The 23,819-nt window shown below is 41.2% G+C and overlaps 2 non-coding genes across 2 annotated transcripts; both read left to right on the plus strand.

Moving 5' to 3' along the window:
* Nucleotides 1-1,933: 1,933 nt before the first annotated feature.
* On the plus strand, nt 1,934-2,004 carry TRNAG-GCC (transfer RNA glycine (anticodon GCC)). The gene has a single exon. It is a non-coding gene; the product is annotated as a tRNA-Gly (tRNA).
* Nucleotides 2,005-5,799: 3,795 nt separating this feature from the next.
* Nucleotides 5,800-5,871, plus strand: TRNAY-AUA (transfer RNA tyrosine (anticodon AUA)). Its single transcript has one exon. It is a non-coding gene; the product is annotated as a tRNA-Tyr (tRNA).
* Nucleotides 5,872-23,819: the final 17,948 nt, after the last annotated feature.

Here is a 23,819-nt window from a genome sequence, read left to right on the forward strand (position 1 = left end):
TCCTGGGTTCTCTCAATACAGTGTCTGACATACATTCAGACATGCAATGTATAATACAATTGTGATTGGTAAACCAAAAAGAAACACACGGTAAAAGTGCTCCAGATGGTCCAGATATGGGAATTAACAAATCACAACTTAAGCATGGTCATGATGAATACAGAGAAGATGGATGAAAAGACTGAGAATTTCAACAGAAAATGTGAATCTATAAAAAGCAGCAAATATTCTAGAAATTAAAACACTGGAAATTACTCATAAATTGAATAGGTTTAACAGCATCCTAGAGACAGCAAACAATATGAGTAAGAGAACCTGACGATGACTCAATAAATTAGGTAAACTGAAAAAGGCAAAAGAGAATTTTAAACATATAAGAGACCTGAGGGACACAGCCAAAAGTCTAAACATATTGTACATTTATCTGGAGCATTAGAAGGAGAGAAAACAAAGGGTCACAAACAACAGCTGAAGAGACAATGACCAAGAATTTTCAAAAGTGAAAAACCCTATATCACAGATTCTGTGAGCTCAGCGATTCTCATGAAGAACAAAGAACACCCTGAGACCCATTATCATCACATTATTGAAAATCAAGGGAAAAGAGAATTTCAAAATACCCAGAAAAAAACCCCACAAAAACCTCATAACAGTACTTTCAAAAGGCAAGCAACAAGGCTAAGAAATATACTTTTTAATATAAAGTATGGAATCTTTAAGAAACAGAAAGTACAGAAATAAGTGAGAAAATGGTTCAGTTCAGTTCAGTTGCTCAGTCATGTCTGACTGTTTGCGACCCCATGAATTGCAGCACGCCAGGCCTCCCTGTCCATCACCAACTCCTGGAGCTCACTCAGACTCACGTCCATCGAGTCCGTGATGCCATCCAGCCATCTCATCCTTGGTCGTCCCCTTCTCTTCGTGCCCCCAATCCCTCCCAGCATCAGAGTCTTTTCCAATGAGTCAAATCTTTGCATGAGGTGGCCAAAGTACTGGAGTTTCAGCTTTAGCATCATTCCTTCCAAAGAAATCCCAGGGCTGATCTCCTTGCAGTCCAAGGGACCCTCAAGAGTCTTCTCCAACACCACAGTTCAAAAGCATCAATTCTTCGGCGCTCAGCCTTCTTCACAGTCCAACTCTCACATCCATACATGACCACAGGAAAAACCATAGCCTTGACTAGATGGACCTTAGTACAACCCCATTGTCTGCAGTATTTCCAACCTGGCCACATTTCTCAAGTTAAAGATGTTCATACCTTTTCACTGAGAAGTCTAATCTCATATATGCGGGTGAAATGAATAAATATATTTTCACATATCAGAATAGTTTAGAATATTTATTAATAAAAATAGTACAATTATAAAAACAGACATGGATCAGAGAGGGTTTCATAGAGATAACTCAATTTTACCTTGCTTAATTCATTAAAATAATGAAGAAATGAAATACCTTGAAAATGTTTGTTTCTTAATGTAAGTCAAATCATTATGCTGTACACATTAAACTTATACAGCGCTGTATGGCAATATCTCAATAAAACTGAAAGAAAAAATTTAAAAATAACCAAAAGTCCAAAAGTCCTTAAGACTAGGAGGAAATTAAGTATGTAGGGTTTCCAGTTTTTTTTTTTTTTTTTTTTTTTAATTTCTGGCAGTGGAAGGAACAGTATGATTTAGGGCATTTCTGCTACTGTGCAATTTAGCTGCTAAGTCATGTCCAACCCTGTGACTCCATGGACTGTAGCCTGCCAGGCTCCTCTGTCCTCGGGATTTCCCGGGCAAGAATACTGGAGTGGGTTACCATTTCCTTCTCCAGATAATCTTCCTGACCCAGGGACCAAACCCATGTCTCCTGCTTGGGAAGCAGGTTCTTCACCACTGAGCCACCTAGGAAGCCCAAGGGCATTCTGGGTTATTCTCAATGCTTGGCTTCCCTGGTGGCTCAGCGGTAAAGCATCTGCCTGCCAAGCAGGAGACCAGGGTTCGATCCCTGGGTCGGGAAGATCCCCTGGAGAAGGAAATGGCAACCTATTCCAGTATTTTTGCCTGGAGAATTCCATGGAAAGAGGAGCCTGGCAGGCTATATTCGATAGGGTCGCAAAGAGTCGGACACGACTGAGTGGCTAACACACAAACAACGATGTCCTAAGCTCAGAGTTCTGCCTGTTCCATGGTGCTATCCATACAAGCGGATTTGACTGCAGAAATGAAGAATGGTATTTTCTGTTTCCACTTGATCTAGAAAGTCAGCAGAACTTGTAAAATGCTTAGGTGACAAGAGAAAAAAAAAATCTACCTGAAGACGCTCCCTGAAAACTTAGGGTGTATTTATTTACATCCTTCATGAATTGAGTTGCTTTTTCCTTTGGGGTCTTTGTTCTGGAAGGAAAGTTCTTCTCTTAATTCCAGGTGAAGTTTCTGCAAAGTTTATCAGGCAGTGGCCTTTTGGCTCAGAAACTTTTAGGTATTACGAAAAAAGAAGGCTCTTTGCTGGGTATCATAAAACCGATGTCAGATGTGGTGTTTCCAGATGCCTCAGCTTAATCTGACGGCCTGGGACCACTCAGCATGATGGACAGCAACCACTAACATCTGCAGGCGGCAATGATCACTGACAGTTACGGTCAAACTCAAACTCCATGCCAAAAATTGAGTAACTTGTATTCATGAAAGTGCTTTCACTTCTTGTGCAAATGGCCAACAAGCTGTTAGAGGGTTGGTGTATTCACCCATCAAGCAGGAAAAAAAAAAAAAAAAATCACTTGAAAAAAAAAAAAATCCACCAGCTTAAAAATATAAATATAAGGGAGGAGCAAGAACTGAAATACATTCTAAATCAAGCAGCTTTAAATTTACATTCCATGCTAATGACTTCTACATGTTCCTTTTATTAAGAAGCATTCCTAAGTCTCAAGGATTACTTATCAGTTTAAGTAAGAGGGTAGCTAGATGCCCTGTTTTAAATGGATACAGAGAAGTTTGATCACTCATGTGTTATTAGGCAGTGACTGAGATTAGATAAAGATTTTAATGATTTAAACAAGAGGCTCAGATTAGATGCTGCTGAATTTATCACACGTCATAGCAAAAACAAACTGGAGGTACTTCCTCTCCAGGGAAGAAAATTTTATAGTGAAAGTTTAAGGGTAAAGACATAAAGCTGCAACCTAAGCAGGTAGTGTGGTAGTCTGACCTTAGCTTTCATTTTAAATCAGGTTCAAATCTCTTGAATTCCAAAAAATAGTAAATTGCATTTTTGTTTTCTCCTCTTTACACAAAGTCACAGATACATCTTGAAATACTATCATTTCCTTAGGACACAAGGGCAAGTATGTATTGTTTCTTTCTTGATCTGGAATCCACGTGGATGGCATTCTTTGTTATCATGGAAAGATCCACACAAAATGTAACCAGAAATATACTAGAGAGGCGCTCTTTACCCTATGGGTCAGCCAAGCATTTCTTCCACTAACAACTAGTTGGACAATAAACACAAACAAAAGGCCCAGTGGACTTTATCAAACCAAAGGTATACTGTATCAAAGCAAGAATGGGCCCTTTAAATGATACCTTCAATTGATGATACCATAAGGGCCAAGGTGAAAGAAAAATCTTTTTGCAATCACTGCTATAAGATACAAAATTACAAATAAAAAATTTGCTACAGGGACTTCAGAGATGCTTGTGGAAAGTAGAGGGCTCTGAAATTTAAGTTCCATGGTACATCCACTTTTGCTCAAAACTTTAAAATGTGGATACTCTTCGACCCAGCAACCTAATTCTTGATTATATTAAAAATAACTGTTTTAATAAATATTTAAAGCTATACATTCACCTGGGCTTCCCAGGTGGCTCAGTGGTAAAGAATCCACCTGCCAAGCAGGAGAAATGGGTTTGATCCCTGGGTCAGGAAGATCCCCAGGATAAGGAAACGACAACCCACTTCAGTATTCTTGCCTCGGAAATCTTACGGACAGAGGAGCCTGGCAGGCTATAGTCCACAGGGTTGGAAAGGAGTCAGATGTAATTTAGAAACTAAACAACAAATCCATTTAAAGATCACTTTCATAGCATTGATTATTGGAAAGATTTGGACCAACCTCAATATTTACCAACAGGAAGTGAGTTAAATAATTCCACAGCCATTCAATAGACTATCAGAATTATAAAGATAATAATGTATATCTATATTTTAACAAAGTACATTATTAACTGCTAAGTGCACAAAACTAGTTACCAAATATAAGGCATGAAAACAAGAAAAATATAATTCCATTTTGTTAAATATTTATCCTCTGATGGGAAGAATGATTTGACTTAAATAGTTCAGAGGACAAACTGTCTAAGCAACTACAAAAAAGATCACTTCTAGATTGACTGTGAATCTAAATGGTAAAGATAAATTAATTAACCTTTTAGAAAAATAAAATAGGAGTGTATCTTCTTGATCTAGGGTAAAGATTTGTTAGGCAGAGAAGGCTCTTATATAAGAAGAGGTAATGTGTATTACCGGAGAAGGCAATGGCAACCCACTCCAGTAGTCTCGCCTGGAAAATCACATGGACGAGGAGCCTGGTGGGCTGCAGTCCATCGGGTCGCACAGAGTTAGACATGACTGAGCGACTTCACTTTCACTTTTCACTTTCATGCACTGGAGAAAGAAATGGCAACCCACTCCAGTGTTCTTGCCTAGAGAATCCCAGGGACGGCGGAGCCTGGTGGGCTGCTGTCTATGTGGTCCCACAGAGTCAGACAAGACTGAAGCGACGTAGTAGTAGTAGCAGCAATGTGCATGACATTTAAAGAACCTCTGTTTCTCAAAAAATATCATTTAGAGAGTGAAAATCCAACTCAAAAAGTGGAGGAAGATATTCACAGAAGATAAATAAGAGAAAGAACTAGGAACCAGAACTTACAAAGGTACTCAACAAATCAATAAGGGAAAAAGCAGATGACCTAAGAGAAAATTGGGCAAAAACTTGTTGCATGAAAGAAACTTAATGTTAGGCTTTCCTGGTGGCTTAGCAGTAAAGAATCTCCTGACAGTGCAGGAGCTTCAGGAGGCGCAGGTTCAATCCCTGGGTCAGAAAGATCCCCTGCAGAAGGAAATGGCAACCCACTCCAGTATTCTTCCTTAGAGAATCCCAGGAACAAAGGATCCTAGTGGGCTATGGACAGACCTAAAAGAACACAGACTGTATGGGTCTGTTTACAAACAGTTAAGAAACAGGTGAAACAAACCTCTGGAGTTACAAGTCACTGCTTACCTTTTGGAGGACAGCAGCCTTGAACAGGGTGTCCCTTGTGGCCCAGCTGGTAAAGAATCCACCTGCAATGTGGGAGACCTTGGTTCGATCCCTGGGTTGGGAAGACCCCCTGAAGAATGGAATGGCTACCCACTCCAGTATTCTGGCCTGGAGAATTCCATGGACTGTATAGCAGAGAGTTGGACACGACAGAGTGACTTACACTTTCACTTCACTTTCAGCCTTGAAGAACCTTGATCAGGCTTAGTCTCCCACTCAGTTCAGTCACTCAGTCTTGTCTGACTCTTTGCAACCCCAAGGACTGCAGCACACCAGGCTTCCCTGTCCATCACCAACTCCCAGAGCTTGCTCAAACTCTTGTCCATTGAGTCAGTGATGCCATCCACCCATCCCTTTCTCCTCCTGCCTTCAATCTTTCCCAGCATCAGGGTCTTTTCCAATGAGTCAGTTCTTTGCATCAGGTGACCTAAGTATTGGAGTTTCAGCTTCAACATGAGTCCTTTCAATGAATATTTAGGACTGATTGGACTTCCCTGGTGGCTCAGATGGTAAAGCATCTGTCTATAATGCGGGAGACCCAGGTTCGATCCCTGGGTTGGGAAGATCCCCTGGAGAAGGAAATGACAATCCACTCCAGGACTATTGCCTGGAAAATCCCAGGGACAGAGGAGCCTGGCAGGCTCCAGTCCATGGGGTTGCAAAGAGTCGGACATGACTGAGCGACTTCACTCCCTTAGGATGCACTGGTTGGATCTCCTGGCTGTCTAAGGGACTCTCAAGAGTCTTCTCCAATACCACAATTCAAAAGCATCAATTCTTTGGTGCTCAGCTTTCTTTATGGTCCAATTCTCACATCCATACATGACCGCTACCAAAACCATGGCCTTGACTAGAGGGACCTTTGTTGGCAAAGTGATGTCTCTGCTTTTTAATATGCTGTCTAGGTTGGTCATAACTTTCCTTCCAAGGAGTAAGTGTCTTTTAATTTCATGGCTGCAGTCACCATCTGCAGTGATTTTGGAGCCCCCCCAAAATAAATTCTGCCACTGTTTCCACGTCTATTTCCCACAAAGTGATGGGACCAAATGCCATGATCTTAGTTTTCTGATTGTTGAGCTTTAAGCCAACTTTTCACTCTCCTCTTTCACTTTCCTCAAGAGGCTCTTTAGTTCCTCTTTGCTTTCTGCCACAAGGGTGTTGTCATCAGCATATCTGAGGTTATTAATATTTCTCCAGGCAATCTTGATACCAGCTTGTGATTCATCCAGCCTGGCATTTTGCATGATGTACTCTGCATATAAGATAAATAAACAGGGTAACAATATACAGCCTTGATGTACTCCTTTCCCAATTCGGAACAAGTCTGTTGTTCCTTGTCCAGTTCTAACTGTTGCTTCTTAACCTGCATACAGATTTCTCAGGACATAGGCCAGGTGGTCTGGTATTCCCATCTCTTTCAGAATTTTCCACAGTTTGTTGTGATCCACATAGTCAAAGGTAGTCAAAGTCTGCTACTGGTAATGTCTTATCTTTTGATCGGTGCACTGGTTACATGGTCATACCTACTGTGTTAAAAAATTAAAAAAAGGAGCCCTATCCTTACGCTATGTGCACTTTTCTGGTATGTATGCTGTGTGTGCATGCCCAGTCACTTAGTCCAGTACTTTGCAGCCCCATGGACTGTAGAGCCTGCCAGACTCCTCTGCCCATGGGATTTTCCAGGTAAGAGTACTGGAGTGTGTTTTCATTTCCTCCTCCAGGGAATCTTCCCAACTCAGGGAACAAACCTGTGTCTCTTGCATTGGCAGGCAAATTCTCTACCACTGACCCACCTGGGAAGCTATGTATGCTATGTCCTTAGTCGCTCAATCATGTCCAGCTCTTTGCGACCCCATGGACTGTATACCCTGCCAGGCTCCTCTGTCCATGGAGGATTCTCTGGGGAAAAATACTAGAGTGGGTTGCTATGCCCTCCTCTGGGGGATCTTTCCAACCCAGGGACAAAACCCAGGTCTCCCACATTGCAGGTAGATTCTTTATATCCCTACATAATTTTTATTTTAAGAACTGGGTGTAAGACATTGAAATGTTACACTGAAATATTGCTTCCGCAAACTAATGTTTTGTTAGTCTTAAAATAGTAGATGAGATAGCTTCCATGTTAGGATAAATTAATTCAAAGGAAGAAAATGCATCTCCTGAAAAAGGCAGAGAAATGCTTCTCCTCTGAATTCTTCCTGTTGAATTTTTCTACAATGGGATCTAATATATGTTCTCAGTCTTGCCTTTTCTTCACTGGGAGCTCATTTCAGTATCTGTCAGCTTCCCATCCTACTTATTTTTTGCCTAATGTATCTTTCTCGTTTCAAGGAAATATTTGACTCCATGTAAGATGACTTCATAAGCTGGGGAATATTGGGAAACAAAGAATTACCAAGCAAGTAGAAAGAGATGAATGGATCTCACCACATTTTGGATTTCTTTGCAGTTTTTAAGGATGATGTCCTGTATCCCAGAGGTAGTGCCTAAAACCAGATACTCTCCTTGATGACTAGCTGAATTAATTATTGGCTTGTGTCAATATACCAAGAGGCACCACAGAGCCATCATGGCCCATCACATCAAGGGTCTAAGTGCTGAGGAGTCTGAGAATGCAATTATGCAGTGGATAATTCCATCCAGTGGAGAGGGCCAATGACTTCTAATTCAACATATAATAACAAAGTGCAGACAGGGATCTGAGGTTTGCCAAAAGGAATAAATAATATTATATTTCCCAAAATGACCAAATTTAGCCATGTGGAGAAACTGATGGTGCTGATTCATAGACATTTCAAATCATCTCTTCTTTCTTATGCAACATCTTTGGCTGTGAGCAACTGGCAAAGAGGCTGGTCATTCAAACTAATACATTTTGTAGTAGCCAATTAGAAATATCTAGAAGGGGTAAATGGTTCATAAGAAGCAAAGTGGTATTGCAGGAGTCTGCTGGTCTGGCCAACATTTTAAAGCAAAGACTTCTTTTTGGACAGGAATTATTATATGAGAGGGAAAAAAAGATAAAACTTCAACTAAACAGAAACTTGTGCTAAAGTTGTTATTTATTTATTTTTTTTTAAGCAGTCAGTAACTAAGTCCTTCAGGTAGCCAGTATCTCATGTGCCTTTGATACTCAGGATTGTAACATACAGGGATGCATTCAGAGTTTTCAAGGTCCAGACAGATGGTTATGCCATGAGGCTACTTACACTAGCTATTTTTAAAAGTTCAGGTTCTTTACATTGCATTATCCAAGCAGGGTTTTTCCATGAGATCTTATAGGAAAACCTGAATGAACTTTTTGGCCAACCCTATATATATCTATATAGGTGTGTGTGTATATATATACATACACACAGAGAGAGAAAGAGATACATCACGGACTCAATGGACTTGAGATTGAGCAAAGTCAGAGAGACAGTAAAGAACAGGGAGGCCTGGCGTGCTGCAGTCCATGGGGTCACAAAGAGTCAGACCCGACTTTGCAACTGGACAACAACAATATGTAGGTTTCATTTAATTCTCAAATAAGCCTGAAACTAATGACAGGATCAGGGGCAGTAAGTGCTTCCCATGCCTCAGTGCTTATGGTTTGCCAGGCACTGCACTGAGGTTGTAATTCAATATACTCGCGAGGTGTGATATCAGTTTTTCAGAGGAGAATATATTGAATTTCATCATGAATGTATTTAACTGCCATGAATTAGACCAGAGTCCCTTGGCAAAGTGAGAGGAAGACACAGAAGCCAAGGGCAGGAGGGTGGGGAGGACGCTCCAGTGGTGGGTGAGTTTGCTCTGAATTCTACAGAATGACATGATGTTCAAAAGTTGGTATGAATAAGGAGGTGCAAGCTGCTTTCTTGTCTTTCTCAATGGGTGGGAATCATACTGGGGTGAGGATATATCAGGTGTTTAAAGATGTAGTGTTTTCCTCCTATACATATCATCACTAAAAAAAAAAATCTTAATTTCCAACTAAAGAAGCAGAAATCTGTCAGTGCTAGGCAATTGAAGTGTTCCTTCTCAAGATTAATTTTAAATATCACTGGTTTATGTTTTATGTCCTTACTTTTAAACTTTCCCTTCACCATCACCCCACCCCCAACCTGCCACTACTCTCCCAGTGTGAAGATACTACTCCATTCACTGGACTGAGCTTAAATGTCCAAGTGGAGAAAGTTGCTAAGTGGTTGCATTGATATTCTAACCAAAATCCACTGACTTCAAACTCTGCTTGTACCACACATCACATCTGTAATATGAGGTCCTACTTTGGTGGTATCATAGTCAAGGGCAACAGGAGGGTAGTGATTCTCCAACTCTGTGCACAGCTTGGATACATATTAAGGAGACATGTACCTGGGAGGTGGGGGTGAAGGGGCATGTTTATAAGTGCTCAGGTAAAGCTAGTGCATGGGATAAAATGATTGTAATGACACTTTGAGGAACACAATTAAATAAAGATGAGTTTCTTAAACAAAAAAAGTAACTCATTATCTGGGAAATATGAAATTACAATATTGAATATGTTCTTTTAAACTGGATTTGTACCATACTCCAGGAAGAGTCTGATTTTCCCCCAACATTCTGGGGACAAAGTCTGGTTAGAATTTTTGTTCTGTAGTCTTTTTCTGAGTAGATCTGAAATAAAAATTTCTATTTATCTAGTGAAATTATAATTTTGTGACACTGTCACTTACTTGGTAAAGTGGTAAAGAATCTGCCTGCCAATACAGGAGATGTAGGAGACACAGGTTTGATCCCTGGGTCAGGAAGATCCCATGGAGAAGGGAATGGCTACTCACCCCAGTACTCTTGTCTGGGAAATCCCACGGACTGGTAGGCTATAGTCCATGGGGTCACAAAGGGTCAGACAGGACTGAGCAATTAAACAACAACAACCAAGGTGGTGGACAGGTTGAAATTTGGAGTCAGGCGATCCAATGTAGCGCCTCTGGACTGCTCTCCACTTGCTGTGTGACCTGGATAACTTACTCAACCTCTCTCTACATTTCTGGCTGTATCAGTCCAATCTTTGCCTCTGTCTTAAATGGCCTCTCCTCTTCCCTGTGGCTGTCTCTAGCAAGGTTACTTGCTGTTGGATTTAGGGCCTGTTGGGATAATCCAGGACGAGCTCAGTTGGAGTTCCTTAACATGATTACATTTGCAAAAATCTTTGTTTTCAAATAGAGTCATATTCATGAGTTTTGGATTTGGGGATGTGAATGTATTCGGGGGGAGGACATCTTTCAACTCACTACATAGTGTATATTTGTATGGCCTTTCCTTTTTAAAACATCAATAACTTTCATGTATATGTGAAATAGAGGAGGACCCCATGGTCCTTCTCCCCAGCTCATGTCCTCTGTCTGACTTTTATCTATAGAAAACCTTTAGTCAAAGAATAAGTTTAATCAGAGAAGTGAGAAAATGGAGGAACAAACACAAACAAACAAGACCAAATACTATTAGTTAAACAAAGTCAAGGACTTTTGGTTTCTCCTGAAGATAAGATTCTGAGCTATATCCTTTGAGCTGTCTATAGATACTGAAACCCCCATCAGCTGGAAGAAAACTATACAGTGACCAGACTAGTTATGACATAAGCTGCCACAATTCCAAAAAGTGGCCTCAAAGAAATGGGAACAAACCTACCCTAGAACAATCAAAATGATGCTGATCAGACCACCACATAACCCAACCTCAAGACGGCCATCAGAGCTGACTGTGTCGTTCCTACATGAAGCCCCCTCCCTCCCTCTATAAAAGGTCTTGCCCAGTGATTATCAATGATGCTTTGGACAGGCGTAGCCCTGTCTGTCCACTCTGGTGCCAGCCTCCAGGAAACAGCCAACTTTTCTGTCCAGCAAGCTTGTCTCTTTCCTGGCTTTAGAGCGGCAAGCAGCCAGACCCCACTTTCAATAACATATTCTTATTTAAAACTGTAATTATCACAACATCTCAGTGGATGAGGAATATGAGAACAAAAGGCCAGAAATCCAAGACTATGAAATGACTATGAGAGAAGTGAGAGGTAGAGGAAGACACAGGAGAGACTGCTTCATATACGGGGACATAGAGATGCTTCGTGGAACAAGCCTCAACACAACTTGAAGGATGAGTAGAATTTTGAGACTTAGATTTGTTTTGTATGTAATAGCAAAAATCATTAACATTTACAGGTGTGCTCAGCGTGAAGAGACAGACTTCATATAAAGCAAGTAATAATACCCAGCCTGTTATACAGTATTGAAAACCTATTTATAGTAATTGCTAATACTTGTTGCTTTTTCAAGACCTGCCAAATTAATTACCCAAATTGTTAATAATATTCACTTTTCTGTGCATTATACTTTAAAATATTTTCCTTTAACACACACATTGATTTTCAGAAAACTTTTTGAAAGTTATCAATCATTTCACAAGATAAATAGAAGCTGGCATTTATGCTAGAATATTCTGCCATCTGCAGGTAACCAAGGGGTGCTACAATGCTCAGGAAAATGAGCTACATCTGTTAATACTAATTAAATGCCTTTTGAGGCTGGGGTGCTTGCTCAGAATCTGGGAAGCCTCAATACGTTCTTGTAGCTTTCTTGTTAATACATTATTGTTAGCTGATGTTAGTCAGAAAAACACTCCTTTAGGTAATACACAAAAAGATACTTGTGCTTTACTACCATGCCCCCAAATTTTGAACTTTAAAAAATACACACACGTTCAGCTCTTCACAGGATGTTCACTGCAAATCAGTAGTTTCCAAAGTATTATTCCTGGATCAGCAGCGCTACCTGGGATCTTTTTAGAAATGCAAATGCCTAGATTCCCCTCTCCCCCAAAATTATCATCAGAAACTCTACAGGAGGGGTTGAAAAATCGATGTCCTACCAGGGGAGACAGATTGTTTTGATGCATGCTAAAGTTTGAAAACCAGGGATCTGAAAGCTTGGAAATAAGGGTTCCTACTGAATGGGCAGAATGGGCAATATTTTGAGGTCGGTGCCTACAGAAGAGAAAAGGGGAGTAGTGAGAACAGCTCAGACCACCTGCATGTCTTCAGAGAATATTTATTTTTGATAAAAATAGAACTCAGGTATTGGCAACGTTTCCTTTTTCTAGCAAAGGAATTTGATTTTTTTTCTATCAAGACTTGAAAATAAAGGAAATGTTGGCTTAGGTTTTCTGTTTGGTCTTATGCTAAAATCATTTATGAGATTAAACTAAATCCCTTAAGTAACTAAAGTTTTATTCACACACACAGTGAAAACCCAAACTGCAAATCCTTCAGAGCAGAGACACACTATTCCACCTTGCTTCATGTAAAATCATCAAAAAATAATAATAAAAGAAAGCCATCATTATCAAATATCCTAGGATGGGAGAATATTGTTATTTGCAAACGTGCGTTTGAAATCAAGTCATGTCCTCTTTTAATTATATTAAGGTCTCAGGATTTTTTCATAATACAAAATAATATATTGGGGCTTTAAGTGTTTTGCGCTAAAAAGCATCAGAGAGTAAAAATGCTATAAGCATATACACAGAGCTACCAAAAGCAACACAAAATGGCATGATCGTGAAAGAAAATGGAGCATCCCAGGGACACTTCTCTTACCTCGAACCGAGTCCTGTGGGGCAAAGGGCGACAGAACGCAGTTCAGTGACACTGACTTGCTTCCTCCTAAAGAAGGCAGGAGAGGACAGCGGGGCTCCAGGGTCATACTGCTCAGGCTGGACTGGCCGCCTCGCCACGGGACTTGCTCACAGAGGGACTCGCGCACACTCAACCTCCCTTAACCTGTTTGCTCATCTGTAAAATGCTGCAACAGCCAACCTACCTTATGAGGCAGTAGTGAAGCTTCTCGAACTAAAGTTGCGACTGGCACAGGTTCTCCACCTTGGCGGTGCAACGGCATCACCTGGAGATCTGTGTTATTAGGAAAGTGCTTAGCCCAAAGCCTGCTTTATGAGGACGGCATGATCCTCATTAGCAGAGACTGTTGCCGCCTGTGAGGCATTACTCTCTGTGGGGCTGCGCACCAGGGAGCACATTAAACTCACCTGGAAAACGATGACCCCAGGCCTTGCTGCAAACTTTCTGATCTACTCCTGGCTTAGGCAGCTGACCTTTTTTCCCCCCCAAATTCTCTCAGTGACTGTAATGTGGAGCCCAGGTGGAGAACAGAATGCCACACTATTTATTGAAAGATGGATAAATGAGGAGTCCTCTTAATGTCTCGATGATCTCATAAGTGAGACAGACAAGCCACAATGGGCTGTGATGACAAACATCTGACTTCAGTACTTAACTAGAGGTTAGATGTCACTTCTCTTTATGGTAACACCACAAAGTGGAGACTAGTATTACCTCTGGTACAAAAATGTCAATTTCACCATTACTTCCTAAGATGCAGAAGAGTCCCTTATTTCATAGAAACTGAAGATAAGTTCAGAATTTTGTGGATGAGGGCAGGAATTACAGAGTAAGCTTCTCTGTATAATTGAGTCTCAGGCATTTAAAATGTCTGAAGAGAGCAAGAAAGAAGTTGGAAATCAAGGACTGAAGGGCTGAGTGACTGGGTGAGAAACGAAGTAGGGAGGGGAGGATGACTTTAGCAAGGGGAAGAACTTTGAGGAGAGTGTATGTGTATACACACACACACTCAAGTTCAAGTAAAATAGGTGTTCAACAAAAAGTATGAATGGAAAATGTAGCGGATCACTTGCAGAAACTAGTTTGTGAACTAGTTATGTGGACTATGAACAAGAGGACTCAGGAGAGGTGAGGAAGCTGAGGTTTAACAAACTAAAGAAACGGCCAAGTGTGAAGCACTGGTTAACAGTATAGCTGACTTCCAGGTCTGAATTCTTATCAGGTAGATCGTGGCAGAGACTATTTTATGGATGGCCATCTTTTCCCAGGGTAATCAGGAAGGTCTAAAAGAGAAGACATTTGAGTGTGGAGGGTGTCTGGCTTGGGACAAGAAGTGTAGGAGAGAGCAGTCTGCTTGGAGGCAGAGACTGGGCAAAGATGAAGCCATTGGAAGGAGCTGATCTAGGCAATAGGAAGGAATGTTAGGGGCGAAAAGCTAGCGCTAATATCAGAAGATGCTGGGAAATCAGGATGAAAATGGATGCTCAACGCAAATTTCAGAGTTCTGCATTTTTTGAAGCTTGGACTGAGTTTGAAGAATAGTGGAGAGCCATGGTAGATTCTGGAACAGGAAAACAACACAATCAGGGAAATGGCTGCTTTTAAAAGCATGTCTTAGCAGTGGACAGTTTTCTTACTAAAAACTCCAACCACAGAATTTTTGAGCTTAAAGAGCCTCTAGATAATTTTTCCATCAGTTTCCAGCTCCTGACCCGTGAACCAGAGTCAGCCCCACAGTCCCAAAGTATATTTTCTTTAGTTTGGTCCCCATAGTGGTCTTACTTATTTTTTTTTTTTCTTTTAGTGTTTAGCTTGAACATGTACCCTCTGATTCATAGTTTCTTCTCATGGTGGGTCAGTTGAACTTTGTAGAATGGCCAGGTGGAGCAAGGAGGAAAGAATTCTTAGCGAAATAAAATTCTAACCAACGAAAGGATGTTTTTGGGTGTGTTTCATCTCATTCCAAGTCTTATTTCAAAGGTGGCTTTTTCTTTTTTAAACTGCCATGAATCTTTCATAACTGTGGTCACTGAGAACTCTGAGAACATGCATACCAACCAAGAACCATCCTCAAAACCAGAAGGTTCGACTCTTGGAAATAGACAGTGTGTTTTTGAGCCAGACTTTGGCTATTTATAACCGACTATCCTTTGCCGACAATGCACTTTTAACAGGAGATGTAGATTCCCAGACCACTTGTTAATGATGCCCATTGATTAATATTGGCAAGTTCTTATTCCCCAAGAAGGGGCTGACTTTCCCAGGAGAATTTCCTCTGTTTATGAAGATGCAAATAGAAGAATTGGCCTAAATATAATAAAAATACATTTTTTTCCCTTGTCTCCTTTCTTGAGTCCTTGCCACACCTTGTCTGCTTTCTGTTCTTAACTGAACCACAGGCTAATTGGCCAGTATTTGCATATAACTGTTCATTTCAGAGTACAAACTACTTGGAAGGGGGAAAATTAAAGGTTCACATTTTTAAACTGAAACACCGTCTTAATGATTTTTCCATGGTCAGGGATTGAAATCCCACAATTTATGCATGTGGAGCACATTTTTTTCTTAGAATAAAACTTTATATAAGGTTTCTCAGCCTCTGCACAATTGTCATTTAGGGCCAGCAGGTAACTCAGTGGTGAACGCTATCTTGTGCATTGGGACGTAAGGGCCTCTAGCCACTGGTACTGGTGGCTACATCACCCCTGCTCCTGACACCCGGAAATGTCTCTTCACTTCAGTTCAGTTCAGTCACTCAGTTGTGTCCGACTCTGCGACCCTGTGAACCGTAGCACGCCAGGCCTCCCTGTCCATCACCAACTCCCGGAGTACACCCAAACCCATGTCCACTGAGTCAGTGATGCCATCCAACCATCCCATCCTCTGTCATCCCCTTCTCCTCCTGCCCCCAATCCCTCCCAGCATCAGGGTATTTTCAGATGAGTCAGCTCTTCTCATCAGGTGGCCAAAGTATTGGAGTTTCAGCTTCAGCATCCGTCCTTCCAATGAACACCCAGGACTGATCTCCCTTAGGATGGACTGGTTGGATCTCCTTGCAGTCCAAGGAACTCTCAAGAGTCTTCTCCAACACCACAGTTCAAATGCAGCAATTCTTTTGCACTCAGCTTTCTTTATAGTCCAACTCTCATACCCATACATGACTACTGGAAAAACCATAGCCTTGACTAGACAGACCTTTTTGACAAAGTAATGTCTCTGCTTTTGAATACGCTATCTAGGTTGGTCATAACTTTCCTTCCAAGGAGTAAGTGTCTTTTAATTTCATGGATGCAGTCACCATATGCAGTGATTTTGGAGCCCCAAAAAGATAAAGTCAGCCACTGTTTCCCCATCTATTTGCATGAAGTGATAGGACCAGATGCCATGATCTTTGTTTTCTGAATGTTGAGCTTTCAGCCAACTTTCTCACTCTCCTCTTTCAGTTTCATCAAGAGGCTATTTAGTTCTTCTTCACTTTCTGCCATAAGGGTGGTATCATCTGCATATGTGAGGTTATTGATATTTCTCTCGGCAATCTTGATTCCAGCTTGTGCTTAATCCAGCCCAGCGTTTCTCATGATGTACTCCCTATAGAAGTTAAATAAGCAGGGTGACAACAAACAGCCTTGACATACTCCTTTTCCTATTTGGAACCACTCTTGTTCCATGTCTAGTTCTAACTGTTGCTTCCTGACCTGCATATACGTTTTTCAAGAGGCAGGTCAGGCGGTCTGGTATTCCCATCTCTCAGAATTTTCCACAGTGTATCGTGATCCACACAGTCAAAGGCTTTGGCATAGTCAATAAAGCAGAAATAGATGTTTTCCTGGAACTCTCTTGCTTTTTCCATGATCCAGCGGATGTTGGCAATTTGATCTCTGGTTCCTCTACCTTTTCTAAAACCAGCTCTGGAAGCTCATGGTTCACGTACTGCTGAAGCCTGGCTTGGAGAATTTTAAGCATCACTTTACTGCGACGGCGCACAGGCGCTACCGAAAGGAGCTACTCTAGGCCTGAGGCCGGGGGCGGCAGCCGAGAGAAATGTCTCTGCTGCTGCTGCTAACTCGCTTCAGCCGTCTCTAGTTACTGCCAAATGTCCCCCTGGGTGGGAAAAGTCTCCCTCCAAACGCTTTAGACAGCACAGTTAATAGAAATACTAAATTTGGCAATAGGAGAATTAAAATGATAAAATCAAGTACATTTTAATCTTCTAAAATTAAAGAGCATTAAGATAAACTGACCAAATATATGAAGAAGTTTATCAAAAAGATCCTTATAAAATCAGAGGAGCTGAAAGGAAAAAAGCAGGCTAAAGAAAATATTTTAAAACTTAGAAACTCCCTGTCTAAAGAAATCAATGCTTATTTCACATTATTTTGGTATTAACATGCTAGGAGGGGTGTGTGAGTAATAGTACATCTCTTCTTCCTTCCTAGAGTAATTACAATGAGACATCCAAACAGAAACCTAGAAGAGGTTTCAAAACCTGATGTAGGAACTTGAAACTAATTAGATGCAAAAAGAAAATATAAAAGTGACAAAGGCTATGTGTATTTTTTCTTTTACAATGATTCTTTCTGGAGTAAGCAAAATTTATCCCCAAGTCTTCCCGGGCTGTTAAACAGAAGGAACAGAAAGGAATCCTTTAGGCTCTCATTCGCTCTATTTCATCATGTTTTAATGTGTAGCTGTTGTAGCTTGAACATGCAATTTTCATACAGTAGCTGTCTACACATTCAGGCTGTGAAAGAAAGTGAAAGTTGCTCGGTCCTGTCCAACTCTTTGCAATCCCATGGACTATATAGTCCATGGAATTATCCAGGCCAGAATACTGGAGTGGGTAGCTAGTCCCTTCTCCAGGGGATCTTCCCAACCCAGGGATAGAATCCAGGTCTCCCCCATGGCTGGCAGATTCTTTACCAGCTGAGCCACCAGGGAAGCTAGAGTGGTATAAAAGTTAATGAATTCAGAATCAGGGAACCATCACACTGAGAGAACTTTAGGGAACACTTTATTCAGCAGGTCTTATCTCTAGTTGTAGATTTCAAACACCTGAGGAGTTTTGAAAAACTATATATGTATATATATGTATATATATATATAGGTGTCCAGGCACTATGGACAGATATTCTGACTTAATTAGTATGGGAGGAGGCGTCACTATTATTTTTAAACACTGCCCAGGTGATGCTAAAGTTAAGAACCACTGATCTAATCCTTGTTTTGCAAACCTAAATGATTTCAGTGACCAGGAACTTAATGCAAATTAATTAGGTGGTCTCAGTGTAAGACAATAGGGCCTGGTGGGGACTGTGGTAAACAGGACACTGGACTAAAGACCTGTCTAAAAACCTTCTGCTGCTCAGTTATGGCCATGTGGAAATGCTGCCCTGGTTTTCATTAGAAACCAGATATCTAGGTTCTTTAGAGAAATTTAAATTTCTCTAATTTTTTGGAACATTGTTAAGGAGCCAAATGAAGCACTTCTGTAGGCTGCCAGCTTGCAACCCTAAATCCAGTCCAACTGTTTATTTCACCAATGAGGAAATGGAGAACCAGAAATGATACAGCTGCCCCTGATGACATAACTAGTGGTAGAATGGAGATTGGATTCAGAGTCTGGCTCCAACTGCAGTATTAGATTTTTCTAATTATCCCACATTGCTGTGCTCCAACTGTTCATGATGATGAGACCATTTATTAAGTACCAATAACGTACCGGGCACTGTGCTATGTATAGTGAAACATACTGTCTTTTTTAAACTTTTTGGGAATCAGGGTTTAGAGATTAATATTTTCCCCATTTTAGAGCTGGGGAAAGTGAGGCTGAGAGTCACTGACTCACATGTTACCTAACAGCAAAGCTTGTGCTGTTAACCCTTGGTTACTCTGCTTTCCTGGCTCCTTGCCCATATTGTTTAAAGAGTCTCTCTCGATTCCATTTGGAAGAAATGCTTATAGCTCTAGTTCTTGGGGAATAAATCCAAGTCCGGCCCAGTGATGCTCTTCCTTGGTCCGTCTTTGTTGTTTATTATTAAAGTCGACCCTTCTCGAGGTATGAGGTCAGCTTTTCACCAGGTCTGCTGGAAGCCCATGAAAAATGACAACCCTAATGAAATGCACTCTCAGGGAGACCCTGTCAGGCTGGCTGTGGTTATGCACAATTTGCCTGTTTCAGAAGAGATGGAATAAATTGAACGCTGGCCTCTGTGTCCCTCCCTGGACTCTCAGTCAGACTGCAAACGCAGACAAAGGCTTCCCTTGAAAGGCACCATAAGGACAGGACTGCTTTGCAATGGAAAAAATGCTTTTAAGAAGAATGTGGAAGATAGATGAAGACCGTTTACCATTCAATGCTAGTCAGAATCAATGAGCGTATTTGCATAACTGACTCAGCATCTATTGCTATTCTTTTTGACCTCAGGCTAACATTATTTCAACAGCTGACAATCCCAGAGTGCACAAATATCCTTCAGACTTTTCTCCAAATTTTAGATGAGGAATAAAAAATTAATCATGTTCACTTCAAAGCACAGGTGTTCGAATTTAAAACAGAAACTGAGAGTTCATTTTCTCAGTTTAGTCCATTCTCTGCCGTCTAGTCCTTTCTCAGCAGAGCCCTGGGCTCAAGAGTAAGGATCTGACCCCTAAGGGCATGATCTGACTTCAAGGACTCCCGGTGAATGTGGATGGGGTCGGGTGGGAGGTATATAATAAGTTGTACAGCCATAGTGGTCACAATTATTGCTGTGAGTTCAGAATTGCTATCCTAACTTTTAAATTGCTTTCATTTCACCAGGTATATGGTTTAGTCATAAGAAAACCCCTAAACAATAGAGAAAAAAGCTCCAAGATTCTCCAGCATCCCTCCACTTCAGAAATACCCACCATTATCAATTGGGGCATCTCTTCTATATTTTTTCCATACACGTATAAATGGCCTTCTCTTTTAATGCAAGTAAGGTTATACAGTGAACAGGGCTTCAGAATATATTTTATTCTCCATTAGCACGGTGTAAAGAAATGAAAAGCAGAGGAATATCTGTGGCTGATTCATAAGGAAGAGGTTGAACTAGTAGCAATTTTTTCGGGATGGAGATATAAGTGCTCAAGGTGCCTTGCATGCAGACCGTAGTAGAGGTGGGGTGATGGGGGAACAGGGCCCCTGGGTTCTTGACACAGCATAGGATGGAGCAGTGACTACCATGCCCCTGCTGCTTCTCACTTTAGTGGAGACACAGAAAATTTAAACTAAATCTGCCATTGTATTTTAGATTCTGAATTCCAGTTAGATCAGTTAACAGATCAATATCTAAATTGATGAACAATAGCCAACTTGTCTATTTACTTTTACTTTGATTATCCTAGACCCCTCTCAGGTAAACAATTCTGCAGAGCCTTAATGCATAACTCTCACCTTTTACAGGTCCATCCCCCCGTGAGTTCATTGACATCCATTCTTCCATTTATCCCCACATTCAACAGACCATGTAGAGTACGAACAGTAAACCAGGCACTGGTGAGATTACAGAATATAGACAACCTTTGGCTTTAAGAAAACTATAGTCCAAGGGTGGGAGAAAGAGAAGGCAGCAATTATTGTCCAGAGGGACTGGAATTATCATTAAGAGAAGGAAGTGGATGCAATGGGAGAAGGAAAGAGGGGAGCTAAGATAGGAGGGGGCACCCAGGAAAGACTTTGAGGACGAATGAATCCTACCTGTGAGTAGGAGGAGCCTCATCTGAATTCAGCCATGTGCAAGAAACTTTGAAAGAGACATTAGCATAGTGGTTAAAAGCAAGGCCTTGGCATCTGAAGTGAATTCAGATCTTGGGTCTAAACAGGTGAAACCTCTCACTGCTACTGGATCCTGCATCTAGGTCCATTTCGCAGTTTGTAATAGGACCACGTTATCCTTGTGCTCCAGGGCTTTCCAGGAGGCTCAGTGGTAAAGAATCTCCCTGCAATGCAGGAGATGCAGGAGGCATAGGTTTAATCCCTGAGTTTGGAAAATCCCCCGGAGGAGGGAATGGCTACCCATTCCAGCATTCTTGCCCGGAGAGTCCCATGGACAGAGGAACCTGGTGGGCTACAGTCCGTGGGGTCTCAGAGAGTTGGACACGACTGAGTGACTGAGCATACATGTGCACATCCTTGTGCTCCATCTGCCTGAGTGTATATTCCGAGTCCAGTCTCCCTTCGGTTCCTTCCTCCCACCATTTTCTCAAACACACAATACTATTTCCACCCTCGGATTCCTGGGCTGTCTACTGAGCTTCTGACCCCACTTTGTAGCTTATTTCTGCATAAAATCATTCCCATAATGCAGGTCATCCTGCAGGTCTCAGTGAGTGTGGGAATTCCTTTTCGATGTTACAGTACTCAAGATGCTGTTGTCACTAAATAAACACTGATCAACTGCATGGGCAGATTATTGAAAAGGAAGAGCATTCCATGGCAGTCTCATGAAATGAATGGCTTTATAGCTTCATATTTTCCCCTCAAAATCCAGAATTACCATTTATTACTGCTTGATTGCTCATGAAATGGCATCTCCCCAAAGGCAGACTCTTGGTATTTTTCTTGCTCCTAGAGAAATTAAATAATGCAAACTTATACCAGTGAAAGCCTCTGAATATCTGAATTCAGTTCAGTTCAGTCGCTCAGTCATGTCCGAATATACCAGTGAAAGCCTCTGAATATCTGAATTCAGTTCAGTTCAGTCAAAGTCAGTCTTTGTGACCCATGAACTGCAGCGTACCAGGCCTCCCTGTCCATCATCAGCTCCTGGAGTTTACCCGAACTCATGTCCATTGAGTTGGTGATGACATCCAACCATCTCATCCTCTGTCATCCCCTTCTCCTCTTGCCCTCAATCTTTCCCAGCATCAGGGTCTTTTCAAATGAGTCAGCTCTTTGCATCAGGTGGCCAAAGTACTGGAGTTTCAGCTTCAACATCAGTCCCTCCAAAGAACACCCAGGACTGATCTCCTTTAGGATGGACTGGTTGGATCTCCTTGCAGTCCAAGGGACTCTCAAGAGTCTTCTCCAATACCACATTTCAAAACATCAATTATTTGGTGCTCAGCTTTCTTTATAGTCCAACTCTCACATCCATACATGACTACTGGAAAAACCATAGCCTTGACTAGATGGACCTTTGTTGGCAAAGTGATGTCTCTGCTGTTTAATATGCTGTCTAGGTTGGTCATAATTTTCCTTCCAAGGAGTAAACATCTTTTAATTTCATGGCTGCAGTCACCATCTGCAGTGATTTTGGAGCCCCCCCAAATAAAGTCAGCCATTTTTCCCACTAAGTCCCCATCTATTTGCCATGAACAATGGCACCAAATATCTGAATAGACTGTGGAAATATCTGCTTCTTAACATACCTCCAATTTTATAATTTTCAGCTCTTAAAAAGGTTCACAGCAGGCATCAGGTCACTCATACGTCCTAACATTCTTTGACTGCTTGGTAGGTATATCTTGGAATAAAACATCTCTGGTTAAAACATGAGTGCAGAAGCACAGAATGGAAAAGAAACAGGAAGACAAAGGAAGAGAAACCCGATAATGTAGCTTGGACTTGTGTAGGAAATTAAATGTTTAGAACTACATGAGTTTCTTTGTTAGAATTCAAACTGATATGTAGCAGAGATCTCCTGGAAGCAAAAAGGAGAGAAATTTTGGCTTACTACGAAGGTGGGTTCCACTGGAATGGGAAGTTCTCTGCTTCTGGAGGATATCTGGTATATGTGATGCTCTGAATTAGGCATAGAAGGTCACGTACCTTGGCCAAGGTGTGAGCTGATCAAATGGAATGATGTGTTAAGTACTTTAAGTATATTATTTATTATCCATGGAAATATAATATTTTAAGATTTGTGGATAAGAGAACTAAGACTTAAAGGGATTAATTACCCAAGGACACAAGGCTACTAAGAGAAAGAACCAGGATTCAAAAGTAAATCTACATTTAAATCTTATTTCAACTTTCATCTGAGAGCTTTCGGATACAATTAGCACAAAGTAAAAAAAGAGAAAAAATTAGTTTCCATTTAGAAAACTCGTGTTTTAGCTTTTGCACTTAATCCTCACCACTGCACAATTTAAATTTCCATTTTATTTAGGGCAACTTATGGCTAGGAAGGCTTCCTTGTGGCTCAGCTGGTAAAGAATCCACCTGCAATGCGGGAGACCTGGGTTTGATCCCTGGGTTAGGAAGATCCCCTGGAGAAAGGAAAGGCTACTCACTCTCGTATTCTAGCCTGGAGAATTCCATGGACAGTATATGGGGTTGCAAAGAGCTGGACATGATGAGCGACTTTCACTTCACTTCACTTCGCTGAGGTTAGGAACATTGAGATGCTAAAGGTCTCACAGGCCACGAAGGGAAGAATCAAATACCCATTCAGATATGTTTGATCCTGTTTTCCAGGTATGCTCAAGTTCTTATTCTGTTTATTTTTGCTTCAGACTTTTTCCTGTGTGTTCTCCTTGGTTCTCTGTTGAGCTTGGAGCTTACACTCTAAATCCTGTATCAGTGAGACAGCTGCTGCAAGGAAGTTAATAAAAGGTGGAATTCAGCTGCCACTGCTTACAAGCATCTCTAGAATTTAAATCAGGAGAGAAACTTACACAAACTTTTACAGAGCTGTTTTTTTTTTTTTTTTCCCTTTTATACTTTTCATCTGGGTATCTCTTTGATAAGTGCAACTTTGTATGCGGATGTTTGCCAAGAGCCTTACTTGGGAATAAGAAACATTCCCATTCTTGAAAGGGGAACAGTGAAGCCTAGAAACAGTGAAGCCTAGAATGTGTATGAGTCACGTATCACAGATACGCCAGGGAAGC

The sequence above is a fragment of the Budorcas taxicolor genome, chromosome 1 (assembly GCF_023091745.1).
Source record: "Budorcas taxicolor isolate Tak-1 chromosome 1, Takin1.1, whole genome shotgun sequence".
Classification (NCBI taxonomy): domain Eukaryota; kingdom Metazoa; phylum Chordata; class Mammalia; order Artiodactyla; family Bovidae; genus Budorcas; species Budorcas taxicolor.